Raw genomic sequence first — 12,192 nt, 5'->3', positions numbered from 1 at the left:
CAAGCACAGCTAGCTCAAGCAGCACATACACCTATTGCTGAACCCCAACACCAGCAGGAAGGTGACTAGTAGGTGGCTTGCCTTAAGTCTGCAGGGTCCCTCCTCCCAGTTCTCCAAGCAGCAGTCCTTTCAGGTGCAGCAGCACCATCTCAGCCCTCCACCACTCAGCAGTCTGTCTGATTAGTCCGTCAGTCAGTGCACCAGTCCATTGTCCATCCTCCAGTCAGTGTGCCAGTTTTTGTCCACCAGTCCATGAGTTAGTGTGCCAGAAAGTCAGTCCAATAAACCAGCAAGTCTCTTCTCCCACCTCCACTCTCTCCAACTACAATCCACAAACTCTCCCTGCTCCAGGTGCTGCTTTTATCCCTGTTATGACCTAGCTGCCTCTAGTTACTGCAGCTGTTCAGCACACCCTCTGCTGAAAGCCCAGGCCTTAACCTTATGTCCCCCAAATTCACCAGAGCAAAGGGCCACTGCAGACACCACATCCTATCTCCTCACAATATCTTCTGTGATTCCAGTACAGACTGCAGTGGAAGAACGACCAGCTAGATTGGTGTCTTGGGGTCCCAGGAACCACAAGAGCACCATAGGAGATGTATAAGATTATGCATTGTGTCAAAAATGAGGATAGAAAGAAACATTTCTCCCTCTCCTGTAACAGTGAAGCTTAGGATCTCTCCATTGATTGGAACGAGATTCCAGACAGACAAAAAGAAAATACTTCACACAAGACATAATTAGCTTTTGGAATTTGCTACCACAAGATGTGGTGAGACAACCATTAGCTTAAGTAAACTTGAAAGGCAATTAGACAAATGCTTGGAGGATAGGGCTCTCAATGGCCATGATCCATGAAAGTTCAGAAACGGTAGTAGTTACTGTGGTGGTGGCAAAAGGAGGAGGAGGTTAACTTCATGTTCTGCTTTTGTGGACTTGGCAAAAACATCTGCTTGGTTGCTATGAAATCCAGGACGGTGGTCCTTCAGCCCTGATCAGCCTTCAGGGCTGCCATTATATCTTCAATAATGGAAATGACAAGAACAGCAGCTTTGTAGCATGGACTGCTGCCCCTCCTCCTCAGCCTCACAGCTTTGCTCAGTGCCGGGAGGAGGTTAGTCAGCCAAGAGCTTCGATCATGAAGGGCAGAACTTGAAGGCTGTGTGCTGCTTCACAGGCAGTGAAATCTCACAACTCCCTGAACTCAGACGGCGTTCCTTTCAGGTGAGCCTTGCCTCTTACTGTATTTTAACAACTAGTTATGACCAGAGGTCAGCAGCAAATCTAGACTGTGTGGTGTTTCTGGTTTTTCTTCAAACATTGAAATTGTAAGTGCCCTTCTTTCTGAACAGTTTAGAAAGCACTGTGTATTTGTGTGCTATACACATAATCTAAATGACAGCCAAATACAAGATCACTGCAAAAAATAGTGGCTGTATTCAGGAGTTCTTTGAAGAAACTCTATTTGAACTGCTTACAAGAACGTTTCAACATCGATAGCCAAGGCATTAAATGAATCATTAATAAAGGCATGAGACTACCTTGTGATTCTTCTTTCCACTTGGACTATGTCTGTAGCAAGCAGGAACAAGAACTGCCCAAACTTCAGTTTTTAAGTATCTGCTGTGTTGTATCTTCAGGCAATCACAGAATTTATTAACTCCAGGCAGGCCTGGCACCACCCAAAGTAGTCCACCCAAAGTAGTCCAGGATGCTGCATGGGTTGTAAAATTCCAAGTACGCAGCTACTCCAAAAACTCTTGGAGACTGGAGCACATATGTGCCCTCCAAAGAACTGAGAGGCAGGGCCTCAGAGGAATTTTATCAGGGGGTACAAAGTTTCTTTTGGGCCCTTTTGCAAAGAGGGAGGGGTGAAACTGGGTAGGGGGATGGTAGCTGGAAAAGCCTTTGGAGCCTAGGTCTACCAACCCATGCGGCATCAGTAGTGTCTCCAGCATCCCGTGCAGTCAACATGTCTGCGTAGATAGGAAAACATAAGATCCCAGGAAATTTCTGGGGCCCCCCCCTTTGGCTCCAGGGCCCCCCTTTAGACCCTAGGCCCAGGTACAAATTACCCCCCTTTACCCTCCTCTCCTATGCCCTGCTTAGAGGCATATGTGCCCTCCCCAGATCTTAGAGGCAAAGGACAGGAGTGTCTCAATTCCTAGAGACACAGGTCCCAACTATAGCCACTCTTAGGGTGCAATCCTAACCAACTTTCCAGCACAAAGGTAAAGGCTATGAAGCTCTGATGTAAGGGAACAAACATGGCACAGCTGTCGGTGCTGGAAAGTTGGTTAGGATTTGGGCCTTATCCATTCATTTGTGAAGCATTGGAAAGCAGCTGCAATTATGAAAACTTTGAAGAAGAGATGTACCCCAATGCAACAAGATGTAGTGGAGGCACCTAAGTGAATGTTGCCTTGAACCAGCCCTGCCACTTTCATATACATTGTGTGTATATTGCAGACTGCTCCAAAGCACTCTCTTTTCTCATTTATAAGACATTATTTTCTTGACTCTTTTTTGTTACATGTAGAAGAGAGCTGTTGCACAGCACTAGAGCACATGCTTTATGTTCAGAAGGCCATAGGTTCAATCCCTGGCATCTCTACAGACCCTTGTCTGAGACTGCTGCTGGTCCATGTCCATGCTGAGATGGACCAATGGTAGGTAGATGTTTCAAATGAAAATTCCAGAAAACTTGAGATTAAGGTTTCCTAATGGGCTGTTTTATGTTAAATGCCTGTGGGTGGGTGTTGGAGAGTGTTTGGTGAGCCACTGTGAGATACAGAAAGCTGGACTAGATGGGCCTCTGGCCTGATCCAGTGGGGCTCTTATGTTCTTAGAGAGTATAGCTCATAAGGGAATCTCAGTCTGATGTTTTCTGGGATTTTCATTTGGAACTTCTTTGAATACCTCTGTGTGTGTGAGAGAGAGAGAGAGAATTTAGCCTTTATGTTGGGGGAGAGCAATATTTAGTCACCTTAAATGTGACATCTCTAGTCTAAAATGAGCACGACTATCCAAGCTATGTCTGAACAATCATTCTGGTGACATTTTACCATAACATCCCTGCACAGGAAACACCCTCCCTCACCCAATTTACCAGACTTTCTTCCATTGGCGTCTTCCTTCAGACCAAATTCCATTATTACACCCACAATGAGTGACTCAAAGACATCTATTTATTTGCAGTTTGTTCCACTGGGCCAAGAACAAACCTTTGCCAACTCACTACAGTAAACTCTGCCGTTCTCCCAAGTTACAAACCTATTGTTTTCATCTCCCTTTGGTTCTGTCTAAAGAACCGCTTCAGATGTGACACATTTCCTACAGGAAAAGTACTTACCGTAAATATAGGAAGCATGCAAGCACCACCCCAGATCTTCACATAAGGCGATTTTGTGCGCATCAGTTGGACAACATTGATGAGCACTGTATGTCCATGTGCTGGGGAGTAGTCTACTGCAGCTCTGGAGTAAGTGTGCAGCAAAATGTATGTGTGATTATCATTAATTTCTCTTTTAATGCCATTTAGCTAGCAGGCTAAGGTTGCTATTTCAGAGAGCTTTGGGGAGATAGGTAATTAGTTTCTCCTCTGGGCTGTCTTAGGGGGCTGCATATTGCTGCTGTGTATAAAAATTGCTGTTTTTATTGCATTTGTTTGTTCTTATATTGTGCATCCTAGTAATAGATGGAATGTCAGTAAAATATGTGGTGATCTACAATTTTTTCCCATGTTAGTACGCACAAAGACTTCTGGGTGTGGAATGTTTAATGTTGGAAACTGTTTATCCCCTGGCTTCTGAGCAGTCATATTTTACCGATAAGACCCTGTCAAGTATATTTTACACTTACCTTTCTCTGTCATGCTGGAAAACGTGTTTCCTCAGAGAACTATATACATGTATGGGGAATTTTGGCACACTGGAAACATTTTTCAGTGCGTGAATTGTGATGGGCCAAACAAACTTCTCAAAAATGAGCAGCAGGCAGCTGGGACAAGATGAGACCTCCTAGTACAGTCTGCAATAAGGACAACTTCCTTGCAGTTAAGAGGGAGACACGAGGCCACCCTGTGAAATGTAGGATGAGTGGGAGTGCTGGTAGGAATTAGTGAGGTGGCTAAGAATACCTCTCAAAAGGGCCAGTTTTAGATTTTTGCTGCATATGGCTATAGAAACGTTCTTTCCAGTCAGTCACTTCTTCTCAGATTGGAAACCTGAATACCAGATCTCCCTAATGCAAAAAAAAAAAAAATCAAACAAAAGAACAGCACCGGCAGTACTTGTGGCTTAAGGTCTCAAAGGACAGCCCTGCATTTCCCTTCTTGGCCATGTGCCAGCCCATCTTGGCTCCACCATCACAACAACAACAACAACAGTATTTATATACCGCTTTTCAACAAAAAGTTTACAAAGCGGTTTACAGAGAAAATCAAATATCTAATGGCTCCCTGTCCCAAAAGGGCTCACAATCTAAAAAGATGCAACACCAGCAGACAGCCACTAGAAAAGACACTGCTGGGGTGAGGTGGGCCAGTTACTCTCCCCCTGCTAAATAAAAGAGGAGCACCCACTTGAAAAAGTGCCTCTTAACCAGTTAGCAGGGGTCACAACCGCAGATGCATCCTTCCTATCCTCAAATATGTCTCCAACTAGTGACTAAAAATGTGGTAGTACACTGGAATATAGACATGTAAGTCTGTAATCCTATGCAGTCGTTTGCCTGGGAGTAAGTCCTATTGAACTCAGTAGGCCTACTACTTAGTAGATATGTATAGAATTGCACTTTAAATGTCTTAGAGCTGTAGTCTTCAACCTTTTAGATCAGTGCTTCCCAAACATTTTAGCACTAGGACTCACTTTTTTAAATGGCAATCTATTGCGACCCATGAGCAAAAAAGAGAGAGATCTAGAAAGAATATTTTATTAATAACAATAATTAATAATAATCAGGGTCCTTTGCTCCCAAGGCTGCTAGAGACCTTACACATAGTACATATGTGTAGACATTTGCTAGACCCTTCCTTAAAATTGAGTTCAAGGACCGTTCCCGAAACCTTTACATTCACTTCCGGCTACCCAGAAGGCTGAACTGGAGAGCAAAATGTGCAGTTAGGGACTTCCAGTCCAGACAAAAGGCTGAAACTGAGTTCACATGTGATCTGTGGCATGCCAATTACTACAGAAAATCAGAAAATGTGACATTTTTATTTGGAGGGGTATGATGACTACTTCATACCACAGGTTAGCATTCCAGCTAATGATTTTTTTCTGCAAATTGGGGCAAGGGTGCTTGTAAAGTTGTTTTTTTTAAATGTTTAAAAAGGTTTTCATGACCCACTTAAAATTGGCTTGTGACCCACTGGTGGGTCTCGACCCACAATTTGGAAAACACTATTTTAGATCCAGGGACCTGCTATTATCACAGACTACAATGTGGAACCCTATTCCTTTTTAAAAAAAATATATACCAGGGTTGGCCAAATCATGCCGCTCTTTGACATATAATGCACAGCTCTCAGAAATATGTTGGCCAAGCTTCTTTTTGCATCACAATTAATATAAAAGATAAATTAAAAAATTTCAAACTTTATAATTAGCAGGAATAAACTGAGAGTCCATTGGATTAAAACCGAAGTTTAATGTTCATGGTGAGTAAATATATTAAGAATTTAAATACTGCTTAAATGATGTGGCTCTCCAGCATCTCTCTTGCAGCTCTCTGAAGTTTGTTGTATGTGGTTACATAAGAACATAACAGCCCCACTGGATCAGGCCATAGGCCCATCTAGTCTAGCTTCCTGTATCTCACAGCGGCCCACCAAATGCCCCAGGGAGCACACCAGATAACAAGAGACCTCATCCTGGTGCCCTCCCTTGCATCTGGCATTCTGACATAACCCATTTCTAAAATCAGGAGGTTGCGCATACACATCATGGCTTGTACCCCATAATGGAGTTTTCCTCCAGAAACTTGTCCAATCCCCTTTTAAAGGCGTCTTGGCTAGACGCCAGCACCACATCCTGTGGCAAGGAGTTCCACAGACCGACCACATGCTGAGTAAAGAAATATTTTCTTTTGTCTGTCCTAACTCGCCCAACACTCAATTTTAGTGGATGTCCCCTGGTTCTGGTATTATGTGAGAGTGTAAAGAGCATCTCCCTATCCACTCTGTCCATCCCCTGCATAATTTTGTATGTCTCAATCATGTCCCCCCTCAGGCGTCTCTTTTCTAGGCTGAAGAGGCCCAAACGCCGTAGCCTTTCCTCATAAGGAAGGTGCCCCAGCCCCGTAATCATCTTAGTCGCTCTCTTTTGCTCCTTCTCCAGTTCCACTATGTCTTTTTTGAGATGCGGCGACCAGAACTGGACACAATACTCCAGGTGTGGCCTTACCATCGATTTGTACAACGGCATTATAATACTAGCCGTTTTGTTCTCAATACCCTTCCTAATGATCCCAAGCATAGAATTGGCCTTCTTCACTGCCGCCGCACATTGGGTCGACACTTTCATCGACCTGTCCACCACCACCCCAAGATCTCTCTCCTGATCTGTCACAGACAGCTCAGAACCCATCAGCCTATATCTAAAGTTTTGATTTTTTGCCCCAATGTGCATGACTTGACACTTACTGACATTGAAGCGCATCTGCCATTTTGCTGCCCATTCTGCCAGTCTGGAGAGATCCTTCTGGAGCTCCTCACAATCACTTCTGGTCTTTACCACTCAGAAAAGTTTGGTGTCATCTGCAAACTTAGCCACTTCACTGCTCAACCCTGTCTCCAGGTCATTTATGAAGAGGTTGAAAAGCACCGGTCCCAGGACAGATCCTTGGGGCACACCGCTTTTCACCTCTTTCCATTGTGAAAATTGCCCATTGACACCCACTCTCTGCTTCCTGGCCTCCAACCAGTTCTCAATCCATGAGAGGACCTGTCCTCTAATTCCCTGACTGTGGAGTTTTTTCAGTAGCCTTTGGTGAGGGACCGTGTCAAACGCCTTCTGAAAGTCCAGATATATAATGTCCACGGGTTCTTCCGCATCCACATGCCTGTTGACCTTTTCAAAGAATTCTATAAGGTTTGTGAGGCAAGACTTACCCTTACAGAAGCCATGCTGACTCTCCCTCAGCAAGGCCTGTTCGTCTATGTGTTTTGAGATCCTATCTTTGATGAGGCATTCCACCATCTTACCCGGTATGGATGTTAGGCTGACCGGCCTATAGTTTCCCGGGTCCCCCCTCTTTCCCTTTTTAAAAATAGGAGTGACATTTGCTATCCTCCAATCTTCTGGCACCATGGCCGTTTTGAGGGACAAGTTGCATACCTTAGTCAAGAGATCTGCAACTTCATTCTTCAATTCCTTAATAACTCTTGGGTGGATGCCATCAGGGCCCGGTGACTTATTGATCTTTAATTTATCAATGAGGTCTGAAACATCTTCTCTTTTAACCTCTATTTGACTTAACTCCTCGGTCATGAGGGGCCGTTCGGGCAGCAGTATCTGCCCGAGGTCTTCTGCCGTGAAGACAGATGCAAAGAACTCATTTAATTTCTCTGCCATCTCTAAGTCTCCTTTTATCTCCCCTTTCCCTCCCTCACCATCCAGAGGGCCAACCGCTTCTCTGGCGGGTTTCCTGCTTCTAACATATTTGAAGAAGCTTTTATTATTCCCCTTAATGTTGCTGGTCATGCGTTCCTCATAGTCTCGCTTGGCCTCCCGTATCACCTTCTTACATTTCTTTTGCCACAGTTTATGTTCCTTTTTATTCTCCTCATTAGGGCAAGACTTCCATTTACGGAAGGAAGCTTCCTTGCCCTTCACAGCCTCTCTAACTTGGCTGGTTAGCCATGCGGGCACCCTCCTGGATTTAGTGGAACCCTTCTTTCTTTGCGGTATACACCTCTGCTGGGCCTCTATTACTGTTGTTTTAAGCAGCCTCCATGCACTCTGGAGAGATTGGACTCTTTTTACCTTCCCTTTCAACCTCCTTCTAACCAGCCTCCTCATTTGAGGGAAGTCCGCCTGTCGGAAGTCAAGGGTTTTTGTTAGAGATTTGCCTGGTATTCTTCCCCCAACGTTCTTATGTTGGTTCTTATGTTCTCGGTTCTTATGTTTCAGCAAATCGGGCTACCCCTGGAATATACCAATTTTTCCTCTCTCATTAGAATGACTAGTCTAAATGATTAACAGTTGTATGGCAGTGGGGTGTGAAGGTGCAACTAATCATGAAGGGGTGAAAGGCTCCCCCATCACAACTTACTCTAAAACTATTAAACATAAAGGGCTTATGTTTAAAATCCTATCCAACATTCCAGCTTCAGTGTAGCCACAATGCTGCTCCTTGTTAAGGGATCACATGTTCCCATACCTTGAGAAGCCACCAGTGACTACCCCTCCACTACAGTAGGCAGCGCACACCTCATTGGCACAACTGCACCAGCACTGGAAAAATGAGTAGGATGGACCCACAGTCTTCCTTTGCAGCCTTCATTCTTCTTACCAAATTGTGAAAAACCTTATTTTTTCCTTCTCATGAAACTCACAAAGAGCGCAAATACTCCAGTGGGGCTGTTCTTATGTTCCACTTAACAAAATAGTCAGAATTCCTTTTTCTTTTTATCTGCGTCATTACCTTTCTTTGGTGTAACCAACTCTTTTGTTAAAAAAAGACAAATCCAGCTGTTTGGGTAGCATTTTATATCTGAACATAAAAAGAGCCCTGCTGGATCAGGCCAAAGGTCCAGCTTCCTGTATCTCACAGTGGCCCACCAAATGCTTCAGGAAGCACACAAGATAACAAGAAACAACCTGCATCCTGGTTCCCTCCTCTGCGCCTGTCATTCTGAAGTAGCCTACTTCTAAAATCAGGCGCTTGCACATACCAATCATGACTTGTAACTCGTGATGGACTTTTCCTCTAGAAATAGTCCAATCCCCTCTTAAAGGCATCTAGGCGAGATGTCATCACCACATCCTGTGGCAAGGAGTTCCACAGACTAATTACACACTGGGTATAGAAATATTTTCTTTTGTCTGTCCTAACTCTCCCAACACTTAATATTAGTGGATGTTCCCTGGTTCTGGTGTTGTATGAGAGAGAAAAGAGCATCCCTCTATCCATCCCCTGCAAAATTTTGTACATCTCAATCATGTCCTCCCACAGGCTCCTCTTTTCTAGACTGAAGGGCCCTAAATGCTGTAGCCTTTCGTCATAAGGGAGGTGCCCCAGTCCAGTAATCATTTTGGTTGCTCTCTTCAGCACTTCTTCCATTTCCACTATATCCTTTTTGAGATGTGGTGACCAGAACTGGACGCAATACTGCAGGTGTGGCCTTACCATCAATTTGTACAACCGCATTATAATATAATATAATAATTTGATTTTTCTCATAAAAAAGACATTGTTTTACTCACTGCTGATGTCAAGATGCAACTTAAGTTTCCAATTCATCTCTACATGAGCCTTGTCAAATGTCCTTTTACAAGAACTCTTCAAGATTGATTCAGCTATGGCAAAAACATAATAAAAGTCCATGAGTCATCTACTTGTGTTCTATTAAGGGACAAATGATAACACTGGCAGCCAACTGGTAGCTCGTGTCTGTATATCAAAAGTTTAATCCTAATATCTTTTTGAAAATGTGGAACAGCAAGTTTGGGAATGAGAGTTGCAAGCAGTGTGTCTCAGAGTTTCTGGCATGATACCCTGAAGTATCTACCAATCTAGCTGCTTGACAGCCCAGTTTATCTCCCCTTCTCATTGGGGGTTTGTTGTAGCAAATGTCATAAGTCACTCCATGCTGCAGTCTGTCACCAACCTTTGTTACCCAAATTGATGAGGAAGTTCTTGCTTAGCCCAGGACTGAATCCTGGGCTCTGACTCTAAGATACATTTCCAAACCAGAGGTCATTGTTCCCTCTGTCCAAGGATTAGCAGTGGACTGCAGCCAAAGCAGCTCACCATGGGGTAGCACCACGTATACAACTGTCACTGGCGTATTTTCTGCACACTCAAAATACAGTGCTGTATTTGCCTTCATAAGGGCTAACACCTTGTTCAGTGGACATTGCCACTGCTGTGCAAGTAGAATACCTGTATACCTAGTCCAGACTCTACTTGGAGTCTCCAGTTCCTTGCAATCTCATCCTCCATCCTGAACATCCTCCCTCCTCCCTTTATTTCCCCTTTATTTCCCCCTCCCCTTTTATTTCCTCATCCTGGTTCAGACCAAGGAGAATATATCTATGTTCTCTTTTCCTGCCTCTTCCATGCAAGGTTACCTGGAGCCTCTTTAGTACAACTCGGGCAAACAGCTTTCCTACAACGCTAAGGAGAGAGATGCCGTGGTAGTTGTTGCAGTCACCCCTGTCACCTTTGTTCTTGTACTGGAACGTGCTGGAATCCCTAGCATGTATTCACTGCTGAAACAGAGACGCCTGCGTTGGCTTGGTCATGTCGTGAGAATGGATGATGGCCGGATCCCAAAGGATCTCCTCTATGGAGAACTCGTGCAAGGAAAGTGCCCTACAGGTAGACCACAGCTGCGATACAAGGACATCTGCAAGAGGGATCTGAAGGCCTTAGGGATTAACCTCAACAAGTGGGAAACCCTGGCCTCTGAGCAGCCCGCTTGGAGGCAGGCTGTGCAGCATGGCCTTTCCCAGTTTGAAGAGACACTTTGCCAACAGTCTGAGGCTAAGAGGCAAAGAAGGAAGGCCCATAGCCAGGGAGACAGACCAGGGACAGACTGCACTTGCTCCCGGTGTGGAAGGGATTGTCGCTCCCGGATTGGCCTTTTCAGCCACACTAGATGCTGTGCCAGAACCACCTTTCAGAGCGCGATACCATAGTCTTTCGAGACTGAAGGTTGCCAATACTGTAATACCATGCAAGGTTGCACCCTCAGGGCTCATTGATTCCTGCATAAATGGCCAATGTTTGAGTCACCCTCCTCTTGAAGCCACTCAACCTGCCTGTTCCAGGGTAGGTTACGATTGGGATGAAATTTCTCATAAAATTGTTAAACTAAAGGTGAAGAAGACTTGGTGAAGACTTGGGGAAGAAGGGCTGCCTTGCTTTACTACGTATTTCTTTGAGTGTCAACAAGCATATCTGTCCGTTTCAGATCTCAGCCCAGTTATTCCCAGTGATGCAGCTGCTCTCAGAAAGGAACATCTGGTTTAGTACCCCATAATCAGGCCAAAGAAGAATTGATGGGAATTCCTAACGGCACAGACCTTCTGGGATCTGATATCTATATGTGATAAAATTTTACATTGTGCTACCAATAGGCCCAAGAATAGTCTTCCAACACCTCTTGGCAAAAAACCATCCAGCATACATGCACAATAAATCCTCTTCTATTTATTTCTAGCAGCAAAAATTGTGGGCAAATACAAGTAACCAGTTACACTTCTCCCACGTACTGAACTTAGATAAATAAGGTTCAGGGTATCCTAATAATTAATTTATTTACCTGCCAAGCAGCCAAAACCCAGAGGAATTAACAATAATTCCTTAATGGCTGGTTTCATTCTCCCCCTCTTATATAGGAATCCCAGAAGAGAGAGAAGATACTATGCAATGTACAATATATTCTTATTTTGAATATTAAGATTTCTAAGGTTGCATTTTTTGATAACTACATAATGTAGAAAATGATTGGAGCTACTTTGGGGGTTATAGTTCAGTGGCTGAGCACATATTTGATATGCTGTCCACTGCAACTCCATTTAAAAGGATCTTGGGTAGCTGGAGAGAGAGACATCTCAATCTACTGCTGGTCAGAATAGACCATGCTGGGCAAGAAGGGCCATTATTCTGTGTAGGGCAGCTTCATATATTCACAACATCCTTAAGATAGGCAGAATTAGTTCATGATCAAGCAGCTAAACTGGCATTTTCAAAATGAAGGGACTCTTGGTGGGGTCATATTAATGACTACAGTCAGTTATTAGTGAGAGGTGGTTAGTCTGGTCCAGACTAAAAGACAGGGCATGTATTTGCAGATAAGGTCCAAGCAGACTGTGAAGTGTTCCAGCCAGTGTGATGGAGCAAAAGAATGCCTGACTAGGTTCAGAATAAATATGTGCAAGGCAGTGTGGGTTTAAATTCTGTATCCACCCAGGAGAGAAATATTAAAATTATAATAAACCTTGCAGGAAAACAAGTCCGCTC

This window comes from Tiliqua scincoides, chromosome 1, assembly GCF_035046505.1.
Source record: "Tiliqua scincoides isolate rTilSci1 chromosome 1, rTilSci1.hap2, whole genome shotgun sequence".
In the NCBI taxonomy this organism is placed as follows: domain Eukaryota; kingdom Metazoa; phylum Chordata; class Lepidosauria; order Squamata; family Scincidae; genus Tiliqua; species Tiliqua scincoides.
Note: the sequence above shows the minus strand (reverse complement) of the source record.